This window comes from Herpailurus yagouaroundi, unplaced genomic scaffold, assembly GCF_014898765.1.
Source record: "Herpailurus yagouaroundi ecotype Mexico unplaced genomic scaffold, PumYag 162452, whole genome shotgun sequence".
Classification (NCBI taxonomy): Eukaryota; Metazoa; Chordata; class Mammalia; order Carnivora; family Felidae; genus Herpailurus; species Herpailurus yagouaroundi.
Window position 1 is genome coordinate 1 of NW_024423180.1, and position 12,925 is coordinate 12,925.

Consider the following 12,925-nt stretch of genomic DNA (forward strand, 5'->3'; position numbering starts at 1 on the left):
GGGCAGAGAGAGAGGGAGACACAGAATCGGAAACAGGCTCCAGGCTCTGAGCCATCAGCCCAGAGCCTGACGCGGGGCTCGAACTCACCGCGAAATCGTGACCTGGCTGAAGTCGGACGCTTAACTGACTGCGCCACTCAGGCGCCCCTAGGTGAAATTTCTATGTAAGCTGGCACTGAGTAAGTAGACAACAAGCATTGCTTTTAATAGTTATGCTTAATTTATTCCCTGTTTGATTTTCTATTCTTTTATTTTTGCTAACAAGCACTTTGGGGGAAAAGTTAGAGTCTATTTTTTTTTTTTTTTAAATTTTGGTGATTTGGGCAATTTTTTTGATACTGTTTATTTTCTGTCAACCTCATTTCTATTTTGTTTGCCTTTGTAGAAGAGCAGCTTAAGACCATCCAGTGGTTGTTCCTGCCCATTCAGTGGCTGGGCAGCGGGAGCTGCACACCAGTCTTCAATGGTAGGCTGAGCGCTCCAGTCTTCAGGAGGGAGCTGCTGAGTAGGCACAGAGGGTACCTGCATGCCTTCAGACCGGTCCTCGACTTCAGGTCGAGTCCAGGGAACTCAGGAGCTGGAGTCGTCCCTTTACCCTGAAATCCCTCCTTGGTCCCAACTTTTTCAGCAGCAGCCTGCTCTTCCTTTTCAATGTATTCAAGATCTCTGTAGAAGTAGAGATCAGGCATGCGCAGGCATGGTGACCTGCACGGGCATAACTTCCCGGCCCAGCATCCACCACAACAGACCCACCACGTGAGCTCCACTGTTGTTGCAAGGGGTGACAGTGTCCACATAGTGCAGAGGAGAGTGTGTATTACACTGAGCGATGGTGGGCAGGTTAACATAAGACACCTCTATGAGAGGCTGGTGGTCAACCCTGGGAGCAGTAACCAACAGAGGTCTCAGCTCCACAAAGGTGCCTGGATGTGGTTAGTGAAAGTTCCAGGAGCGAAGCAGCCAGCAATAGAAGTGGCTCCACGAGCAGCAGCAAACTTCAGCACAGCTCGCTCGCTGGATGATATGACACTGACATCAGCCGGATTTTCAACGGCAACGGTGGCTCTAGCTGCCAGCACATGTTTCTCCCAAGTTCTCTTCAGTTTTATGTAGATACCATCACCTTTTCTTTTGTAGATGTACTGTTCCATTTGAAAGTTGAGGTTGGTGCCACCAAGGTGGGTTCCTGCTGCAAAGAATTTGAGGACATCCTCCTCTTTCATTTGCAGGCCATCAGGGGCTCCCAACATCGTGAAAGTTTCTCTCTGAGTTAGGATGGGAATGCAAAACGCCCTATGGACCCCTCCCTGGGCTGCACATAAAGCGATTTCAGCAGTTTGATGAGCTATGACTTTCATTCCAAAGGTAGAAATCCAGACAAAGTTTGTTGTATGTATCCCTTACTTTTAGTTTACTTGTATAACGCCACTTGCCCATCCCCCTCCTCTCTTGTCTCCTGCCAACGGCGGCATTTGACATGTTTGGCTAGGAGAGATACAAAGGGAGAAGCCGGGAGTGGTTCTTTGCAGGATTTCTCTCCTAATCCCCAAAGTCTATCTTTTCTATCAGTTCTGCTTTGCTCCAGGTTCACGTATATACAGGAAATTGATGACAAGGCAGTGCTACCCCACGCCGTGCTTCAGAGTAGTGTGTTTATCAGCAGACAGTCTGGCAGCCGGACCTGGGGAAGCACATACCAGCTCTGCATGGCAGCAAACAGCCTCCGACTTGGGCAGTGGCATCCAGGAGCCGTCCCCCCGGGGCAGTGGCATCCAGGTATTCTACGAGGTGCTCAGGCTGCCAGCATGAAGTCCAAATGTACTGCTTCTCCTCTTTTTTGCTCCTCGTGGAAGTTACATATCTCATAGCCTTTGTTCTGGTCCTGATACCACTTTCACCAGTCATTCTATTTCATTGTGTTCTCCTTCCAGAAAGGGAGTCAGTCAATTAATGAATCCTTTGATTATCCTAAATAACTTACCAATATATATAATTCAAATAAACTGGATTTGTGAAAGGGTAAAGCCAAGAGAATTATTCAGAATTATTTATTTTCCAAAGTATACAACATGGAATACTTTGACTTTTTTTAGATGTTCTGAGGTATTAAAATATAATGCTGAGTTAGGGCAACATTACACGCAGAAATGATGATAAATTAATTTATAAAAACACTTGAAATGATCTAGATAAGGACAGCTGATCTTAAGTTCAAAGATAAGTTTAGAAGGGCAATAAAAAATGGAAGTCTTATTAGAATATTAGCTAACAGTCAAATGTTTGCTTCTCTGTCCATATTCATATATGAACTGGTGATATGAGGTTGATGGCATCTGTTGGATTGAGGAACCTCAGAAATCTTTACGATGGGACACACAATCATATTATAATATATAAATGTATCAAATCAACATGTTGGATACCTGAAATTTTACACAGTTACATGGCAAATATATTTCAATATAAAAAAAGATCAGACACATAAATGTTATTTGTTAACTGAGGTAAGATGAATTTTATTTCTGGTAATTAAGGCTTATAGATATATTTATTTATTACACATATGTTTAATTTAGTAGTAATAAGGGGTAAAGTATTCTTTGAATTTTCAGATATTTATTTACTTATCTTTCAACTTACAGATTACCTAAATTCTAACTTGTTCTCTGAGCTTTCATTGTGGCCAATTTGACTACTTCAGTCAGCACTTAGAAAGAAATTCCACTGAATTAAAACTGAGGAACAAAAGTAGACAGTGATATTTTTTTCCTGCTTGCTCCACTCTTTACCTTCTTTTGGAAAATGAAAAGCACATTTTGTGTATTTGTGTATTAATTTGTTCCTCCTGTAATCCATTCCCATGTGATTCTGCATGGAGTTTCCTTCTCAGCACCTTCCCTCTATGCCACAGGAGGGGGCATACAACCAAGCAAAATAATCAAAGGCCTTCTTGTGAACTTTTTAGGTTACAGTTATAGGAAAAGATTCCTTTAATCTTGGGCTGTGAACTTAAGAGAGGAGACAGAGCCTGGACTCTGTTGGGGGCAATGAGTCTAGCTTTTATCCTTGCAAATATTTACATGGTGATTCGTATGTGATAGCCATTTTTCTAAACACTGTGCATATTTCCAATATATACAATCTGAACTCAAAATGAGTAATAAATTTAAATGTAAATTTAATTTATAAAACTTCTAAGTAAAACCATCTATAAAAAACCTTGTGAGGGGCGCCTGGGTGGCTCAGTCGGTTAAGCGTCTGACTTCGGCTCAGGTCATGATCTCGTGGTCTGTGGGTGCGAGCCCCACGTTGGGCTCTGTGCTGACAGCTCAGAGCCTGGAGCCTGTTTCAGATTCTATGTCTCCCTCTTCCTCTGACCCCCTACCCCTGTTCATGCTCTCTCTCTCTCTGTTTCAAAAATAAATAAATGTTAAAAAACAAAATAAGCAAACAAAAAAAAACCTTGTGAATTTCAGTTAGGCAATGATATCTCAGATACATTGCCCAAAATTCTATCTATCTATCTATCTATCTATCATCTATCTATCATCTATTTATCTATCTTATCTATCTATCTAAACTATCTAACAAATTGGATTGTCAAAATTAAAAATTTCTGCTCTAATTATTCTAAATAAATAAAGATACTTAAGAAATTGAAAATTAAAGCCATAGGAATTGGCTGATAAGATGCTTGTATACAAATAACATCTAAACAACTATTAACTCATAAAAAAAACAAATAACAACAAAAAAGTTTTTTTAATGGCAATAGATTAGCACAAACACTTCACCAAAGAAGACATATAGATGGCAGAGCAGCATGTGAAAAGATGCCCAACATCCTTATTCATCTGACAAACCACATGAATATATGTCTACATATTTACTGGAATTTTTTTTTAAGAAAGTAACAACTCCAGGTACTGGCAGGGATGCAGAATAACTGAAATTTTCATATATTAATGAAATAAGCTCTAAATGATGCATCTAGTTTGGAGAACCACTTGGCAATTTCTCTTAAAAGAAAATATTTACTTACCTTATGACCCAGCAATCCAACTTGGCATTACTCGTAGGAAAACCTGTGTCTACACAAAAGCCAGTAGGCACATGTGCATAATAGCTTTATTTGGAATTACTAGAACTGGAAAAAAATCCAGTGTCCCTCCACTGATAAAGACATAAGTAAAATGAGGTACACCCATAAAATGGAATATTGCTCAGTGATAAAAAGAGTGAAGAACTGATTCATGCAACAAGATAGATAAACCAAAATGCATTATATTATGTGGAAGAAGTCACGTTCAAAGGCTGTATACTGTTGGATTCCATTCATATGACATTCTTGGAGTAGCCATCATATTGGAACAGGAAGAGAAGTGTGGAGTGGGGATTGATTGACATTAAAGGGAAAGTGGTTACTTTGGGGAAGAGGTGACAGAACTGTTCTGTTTTGATTGTGGTGGTGAGTCTATGAAGGTGGACTTTTGTTAGTGTTCACAGAACTGAATACTTAAAGGGTAAATTGTACTGTATATAAATTGTATGTTAAATTCTAAACTAAAGAAAAAAGAAGAGGACATTGGCCTCACTTAGGATTCATATCCATCCAGTAAAATCTCATGCGGTCATGTGCCTTGGCCTTGCAAGGCATGGCAGGGAGGTGTGGCTTTTTGGAGGTGCTGTTCTTTTTGTTGGAGACAGTGTTGTGAGAGAGGGAATCACTTTGTACTTATATGTCATTATATACTAATTGTTTATTTACTTTTGTATATGCATGTTACAATTGACATTAGAAGTGTATAAAAGAAAACATCTGAAAAGCTTCCAAACCTGGAAGCAATCAAAATTGTCTCAAACTATGAAACATATTCCCCAAACCTAGTGAAATATCGATGAAATCAAGGGAAGAGTGCAAGAGAAAACACACATGTCTATGGATTTTGAGTGGCACAGAATATTCTGTAAAAACAGTAGCAAGTGATAGAAACTTGTTGTTTCTCACCTGAAAATACAGAATTGAGAGATGAATTCCAAATGACTTCACAAAATGACCGAAGGATATGTGTTTGTCACTACGGTTCATTGGGTCCCCATCCCATCTGCTGCAGAAAGTTTCTAGAGTCACAAATAAGGCTGGAAGAAGCATACTTATTAGAAAATCCAGCCCTACCTCGCTTCTCTTCGGATTCTTGTGGAGTCTGGGCGGGGTATATACATGTGTTTAGGTTTGTGTATGGTTTCAGATGGAGGCCCTGCCATTAGTTTCTGTCACCTGCAACCAAGAGAATCCTGATTGATACAAATCCTACTTTCATCCACTTTTTTGCCAAGGCATTTTCTTCACTCTCCAAATCCTTACTCTCTTTTCGGGCTTGTGATTCTCCAAATAAAAAGCAAAAGTGTTCTGCATATTTTTGGTTTATCTTCCCATCATATTCCTTTCATAAGGCATTTTCTGTGCACACAATTGAAGGAAAAAAATGAGGAAGATACAGGATGAGGAAACCGAAGATTAATATCTCAAAATATCATGTACTCATAATTATAAGAAGTTAAAGTGACTACAAACAAACCTAAAAATAAGTATGCAAAACATGGATGGCAAAACTGTAATGAATGAATGACAGCTGAAGTTAATACGAAAGTATGTTTTTTCTTGGGGTGGCTGGTGGCTCAGTAGGTTAAGTGTTCAACTTTAGCTCAGGTCATGATCTCAGAGTTAGTGATTTTGAGCTCCGTGTCAGGCTGTGCTGACCGCTCAGAGCCTGGAACCTCCTTCGGATTCTGTGTCTCCCTCACTCTCTGTCATGCCCCCACTTGTGCTCTGTCTGTCTCTCTCTCTCTCCCTCAAAAATAAATAAACATTTAAACAAAACCTAAAGTATGCTTTATCTTAAATATGAAGACATTAAGGAAAGGGTAATCCTCCTAAATTAATCTATAATTTTTTTTTTTTTGTTCTTGGGCGCGGAGAACTTGATGAAATGCTACTAGAATCACCTAAAAGATTAACTGTCTAGGGAAAAAAAAAAAAGTAAAGTTTCACTATCCCATTGGTTTTTAAAATCCTTACAATCACTGTTATAAAGCAGTGGAAATACAGCTGAATACATATGGGGATTTAGTGACTGATAAAAGTGACATTTTAAATAATTATGAGAAATTATCTTATAAATTATATTTGAAAACTGGCAGGTGATGTAGGGAAAATGATGCTGGATTTCTAATATTTACTTATGTAAGACTTTAAACTTCTAACTTTTAAATGTACAAATTTGAAACCATAAAAATACCAAAGAGAAAAATTATAGAAAATTATTAGAAGAGATTGTTTCCAAGTAAAAAACAACAAAAAACTACAGCTTTATAAGGAAACTTTGTTTTGACTGCATACAATTTAGTAATGTTTAAAGAATAGTGAGTATTATAAACCACATAACAAAGAAAAAAAAGAAATAAATACTTATCAATGTCAACTCCCCTAAAGTAACCTATGAATTTGGGGCTAAACAAATAAGAAACGCAATAAGTTAGCAAGGTATATTATAGTCATTTTGGTGTTTTTTTTGTGTGTGTGTTGTTTTGTTTTTTAAAACACTCAACATTTATCGAAATAAATGTGAGGTTACTTGTACAGATTTTTTGTCACATCTCATAGCATTTAAAAATGTTTTTCATGTTTCAATTGTCCCTACCAGCTCATGCCAAATTTTAATTACTTTTTAAGTAATAGTGAACTAATTAATTGAAATATAATACTCATAAGATCTAATTCTAGAGGATGCAATGAACTGGGAATGATATATTATTAAGAATTTTATTAAAGCCATTTATATTCTGGAAACACAATCCTAACATAATTATAGAAAAGTTCAATGAGAGCGAATGTAGCCTCAATTAAATAACAAACTGAGCTAAAAGGACACAACTTGGAATGAATTTAAGGAGAAAACACATCCAATATCTCGTTGTGCCTGTGGATGTTGGGGGTGTGGTGCCTGTTGTAAACATGACTCAAATCTGCACATCGGCCTCCACCTAGGGGTCCTCATAGCCCACCCCTGTGGCTCCCCTGGGGACCCGAGGATGCAGAGATGTCTTGACCCTGGTGGGTCTCTGCCTTGGGCCTCATGTGGATAGCAGGTGCTAGCTACATGGTCCCCTTGAAGAGGCTGGATTTAGGAGCACCTGGGTGGCCCAGTCAGTTAAATGTCTGACTCTTGATTTTGGCTCAGGTCATGATCTCAGGGTCATGAAACTGAGCCCTGCGTTAGGCTCTGTGATGACACTGGCTCTGTGCTGACAGGGTGGGGCCTGCTTAAGATTTCTCTCTCCTTTCCCCTCTGCCCCTCCCCTGCCCTGCTCCTACTCTTTCTCTCTCAAAAGAAAGGAAAAGAAAAAAAAAAAAAAAAAAAAAAGAAAGAAAAGAAAAGAAAAGGAAGAGAAAAGGCCAGATTTGAAATTCCAATCAGCCCTTTTTTTGCCCGTTGTGAAAATTTTCTTTCCCTGGATCCCTTGAGCTTTTCCTTGGTCAACAGAACTGCCAACCAACTTTCTTGAGCTATTTGCTCACAGAGCTAATCCACTTTACACAGAAAGAATGGTGCTTTCCTTATTTTTTTTTTCTCCAGGTATTTGGCCATCTTCCTGTAGGAGTCAAGGGTTTGATGCTTATGGCTGATGTTTTTATATACTTTGGAAAATTTCTCCTCTATTTCTAAGCATTAAATTCTCTCCCCCATTGATTTTCTGTGAAGTTGCATTTCACAGGTGTTCAGGATATAGTTCAGGAATCTCTGGGGTTTCAGCTGAAACCTTTGAACCTTGCTTTAACTGTGAATTTTCACATTGCTCTGGTTGGAGACTTTTTGATTTGAACTATAGGTAATTTATGCATTTGATTTTCCTCCTGTACTTTAAGAATGTTCCTTGTTTTCCTCTTAAAAGTTTTTTAAAGGTAACATTTAAGTTAATATCATCAGTGAATTTCTTCAGCTAGACACCTGATAATCTTGGCCTCCATTTTCTGATTTACTCTTTCTTTCCAATTTCCTGTTGCCATCAACATGTAAACTTTTATAAAGAGAGCAGATAAGTGTATCACTTTCAGCACAGAATCATTCCTGGAATTTAATAGGCTCTCTTTACCATTCCCAATCTGTTACCCTATGTGTTGAAGTTTTCAAACATTTTTTTCTGTTCCTTCAACTCTGCCACTCTTTCTGACCATTTAGCATCTTCCTGGGCACAAAGCTTCAGGCTTTCCTGACACTGAACATCTTTAAAACCATTAGCTATTTCCCTCTGACATTCTATATTTTTTTGAGATGAGTTTAAGGTATTTTTGGTCTTAATCACTTGGAATTGGAGGGATTTTGATGTCTCTTTGAGTGACACTCACTCTTTAAGGCTCTTTGAGTGATGTCTCTTTGATCCTCCAAGATCAGCCATCTTTACTCCATGAAGTGAGATTTTAGGGGACTTACTTTCTGTTCCTATTTGAGGAAGTCTCCCCCAGGGAAAAGGGAGACCTGTTCACCTGTTTACTAAGTGCAGGCAAACACAGTGTTTGTACTTCCAGAGGGCTGGTCTCTGTTACAGGTGACTCAAAGGCTCCAGAGGCTTCTGTAATGGGTTTAACTTTCTCACTGATTTTATGATACTTTTTAACTTGGGCAGAAAATCTTTGGCTGGCTTATTCTACCTCAAAGTACACTGGCATTTTACTGTACAAACAATCAAAACAGTACATATCAAAATTTTCAAGGAAAATTGAAATGCCCTGGAGCCTTGTGTCCATAATTCAGACAAGAGCAGCAGTTCACAATTGCCCCAGATCTAGCTGGAAGGGTGTTTCTGTGGCCTTCAGGAGGCCCTCCCTGGCCCCAGTGGGTACTTTGGCTCTGCGTCTGATCGTTAGCTTATGGGTTACAACTGCCTTCCCAGAACTCTGTGAGTTCTTCGTCAAACCATCAAGTCCTGACAATCAGGAGAGACCATTAGTGAGGCTGCAGGAGGGGTCCCTATTAAGAAGGTATTGCTCTCTAACTTTGTTCTGGGACTGCACAAGTGGGAAGTAGTTTTATTTGTACAGTACACTGGGGGAAAGGCCAATTACAGGCAAAACAGACTAGCCCATAAGTCATGAGCATTCAAAGCTCACCTGGCACCACATGAATCCTGGAGGATCCAAGCACTGCACACCTTAACCAAACCCATAGAACTGACGGTGAATAAGCTCATCTTTCCAGTCCTGGTGTTGCCCCTTCAAGAGCTTCCTGACCTGCGGCTTCTAGCTTATAAACAATATTTGAGGAAAGCAATGCAGATTGTAAATCATCTTCCAGGAGAGCATCTTTTTTAAGATGACTATCCTCTGAAACTGACCATCCTATGAGGTTGTTATGTATCTTTTGACCTATAACCTGCAGCCTACACAGGTTAAATGGCTTTTTCAAGGACAAAATCTTTGCAGTTGCAGGGTTGGATTCTGAACCAAAATCATCTGATTCCATGTAAAGTTAAAATATTGTTTTTGTTTGTTTCCTTAATGTGAATGCCTCCCACTCCCTTCTCTTTTTAAAACAAGGATTTATTAAATATTTTCTAAGGTCCAGTCCAGAAAAAATTCTATAATTCCTTCATTATTCCTTTTTTCTCTTAATATAATAGCAAATTGACCATTTTTTTGTAATATGTATTATTTACCCATTTACCTAGCTAGCTTAATGGAGTGTAGAAAATTGTTATGTCTATTACCCATTTCTTCATTACTCTTAGCTACTAGATCTCAGGAGGAGCATGGAGCAACATTTCATTAAATACTAACTAATAACCTGCTTCTCCTTCTTTTCAAAATTTAGTTCAGAGGATTATGTACAAGAGAATCTTTTTTAGAAAGAATTGGAATAATTGTTATAAATAATTTAATATCTTAAAATAAATTAGTTGTATTTTTCTTGAGTGTAAATTTCTATGTATTTTGGTTATAAATAATAAAATATTTTGGAGAGATTTTTATTTTCATGTTTTTATTTCTCTCATTTGCATTTGTAAGTCTGATAGAAGTTATTAAGTCAAATAAATTATTACTGTTGAGCGTTTTGTTACTATGGTTTCAGACCTCCATTTTTTATTAATAGAACTCCAATGGGGGGGGGGGATGAGCCTATCTTACTTTAATAATTTACTTCGTTTAAATTACCAGACACATCAAAAGCCAAAACATGTAAAGGCTGTAACAGAAACTAAAGTCTAAATTTTCAACCAAATAATCCTTGTTCCCTTTTTTTCTCTTCATTGCTCTTAAAAAACAAAATCAGTGAAAATAACAAACCCCAAGGAATAAAATTTGGGGTTTGCTTTATTACTACGGAAATCCCTCATACAGAAAAAAAAAACCTTTATTCCCAATGGAAAAACAAAGTTGAATTGTTCTAGATTTGATGCATTTAGGATATCCTTTCTCTCTTTTACTTCCTTAATTGTATTCATGTTTTTATCTGTTGGTTTCAAACATCCCCACAGCTCCCAGCTCCCATTTCCTCTGCAGGATTTTAAGCAATTTGAAGTCAGCCTTTCAGTGACTATGTCTTCTTTCCCTCTTGTAGTCTTTCTTCCCCCTGGACCTATCATGTGCTTCGAAAATAGTAGAAGTTTATTCAATGTCTACTGAATAAACAGAAGGGTTGAACTACTCCCCTGAAACTAGAGCATTTTCCTTACATCTTAGAGAATATCTTCTACTTTTTCAAAATGAAAACAGGACTAACTGAAGCATAGCATGGGGATGTGGTGAGTAGGGGTTTAAGCGGAGGGTAGGTGTCAGTGGGGATCCCTAAAGCTTGCTCTAGGGTGGAGCTTAGGCCTCCCTAAAAGATAGGACTTAAGTTACCGGCTCTCCCATGGAACAGGGTTTCTGTGTCTTGCTCAGAAACTGTCCCCTTTTTCTTTCATGCCCCACTCAGGTAAAATGTCATTATGACATAATAAAAGGTATAAGCATTTGGCGTTCAGTTCTGTAAGGGATCCTTCATCCTTCCTTTGTCTGATTAATTTCTCTTTCCACTCAACTGGAAAACAACTCTCCCAGGAGAGATTAGTTTTTTCTGTCTCTTTCCCCTCCAGTATATGTGTGTGTGTGTGCATGTGTGTGTGTGCGTGTGTGTGTGTGAGACTTTTTTTTTTTTTTTAAGTATTAGATGTTTTAGGTGGTTGGTCTTCTGTAGTTTGCTTTAATTTTTTTCTTATTAACAATAGAAAAGTAAGATCACTTTTATTTTTATACTCCTCTCTAAGCGAGGTAGATGTTATTAGAATAATATTGAATTAATATTGAAAAACTGAAAAGGATTGAGTACACTTGGTACCTGGGCCACTCTACAGATAAGGGAAGTCATGGGCAGGAGGAACCACTCCTATCTCCAACCTCCCAAGTGTTTGCCATAGGGAATTAGTGACTCAAAACCTTAGGTCCTTGAGTTCATAGTACTTAGGTATATATTAATGGAATGTTTTTTCTAAGTGCTTTGTCAAATTTCATTTTTCAAGAGAGTTATATGGTATAAATCATTTTAATTTAAATTTTCTATAGAATTCCAAAAATCACAAGGCACCTCTTCTCAGTTGAATCCACTTGTTGACCCAGGCCATGCCTAATTTGCCTTTGTAGAGAATGCAGTAACTGCTACTAAAGGTAACACTTATTTTTCAAGAATGCTTTCGTCAGTGAGAAATTCTGCAGCTCACTTTAATAAAGCTTTTATGTTAAGTAAACAGAAAGATATTCAGAAGTGCTAAATATACTTTCTTATTGTCAACATATACAATTATAGAGGAGCTTTTCTTCTCCAAACACAATAATTAATTCAAATTAAACTCTTGACAACTCTTTTGAAATGGACTGTATTACATGCAGTGTTGTTTTGTTATATTCTAAGGAGACTGAGATGGAAAAAGAAAGATGAATTATATTTTAGAATATAATCTTGTAAAGCTATAAGCCTCTACTGGTAGCATTTTTTCTGTGCATGATTCTTTTTTTTTTTAATTTTTTTGTTTACATTCATTTATTTTTTAGAGAGAGAGAGACAGAGAGAGAGAGAGACAGAGCGTGAGCAGGGGAAGGGCAGACAGAGAGAAGAAGACACAGAATGTGAAAGAGGCTCTGGGCTCTGAGCTGCCAGCACAGAGCCCAACGTGGGGCTAGAACCTATGAACAGGGAGATCATGACTTGAGCCAAAGTCGGATGCTCAACTGACTGAGCCACCCAGGTGCCCCATTCTTCTTTTTTTTTTTTAATTTTATTTATTTTGAGGGAGAGAGAGAGAGAGTGCGTGAGAACGAGTGAGGGAGGGGCAGTGAGCCGTGGGGCTCCATTTCACCTACTGTGAGATCATGACCTGAGCCACAATAAGGAGTCAGTTGCTTAACCGACTGAGCCACCCAGGCACCCTGTGCACAATTCTTAAATATACAAATCAATTAAATTTTATAAATGTAGATGCCTGTAACCACCACACAGATCAAGATACAGAATATCTTTAGCACCTCAGGACCCTCCTTCATGTCCCTCCTTATGTCAATTCACAAAGGTAACCATAATTATAACCCTCATCATCATGAGTTAATTTTTCCTGTTCATGAATTTTATATAAATGGAATCATATGCTATTTTCTCTTTTGAGTTTGTCTTATCTTGTTGAACATCATGTCTATTTTATTCACTTCAATTGTGTGTAGCAATGGTTTATTGTTGTTTTTATTACTGAGCAGCATGAATACTGCACAATTTATCCATTCTACTGTAGATGGACATTTGAGTTGAACTCAGTTTTGGAAAATTATGAGTAAAAGTCCTTGTACAGGCTTTTGGTGAGTATAAGAACTCATTCTTGTTAGAGCACATTCCCAGGTCCA

At 38.1% G+C, this 12,925-nt stretch overlaps 1 pseudogene; it reads right to left on the bottom strand.

Moving 5' to 3' along the window:
* Positions 1 to 394: 394 nt before the first annotated feature.
* LOC121026777 (40S ribosomal protein SA-like) lies at positions 395 to 1,250 on the bottom strand (annotated as a pseudogene).
* Positions 1,251 to 12,925: the final 11,675 nt, after the last annotated feature.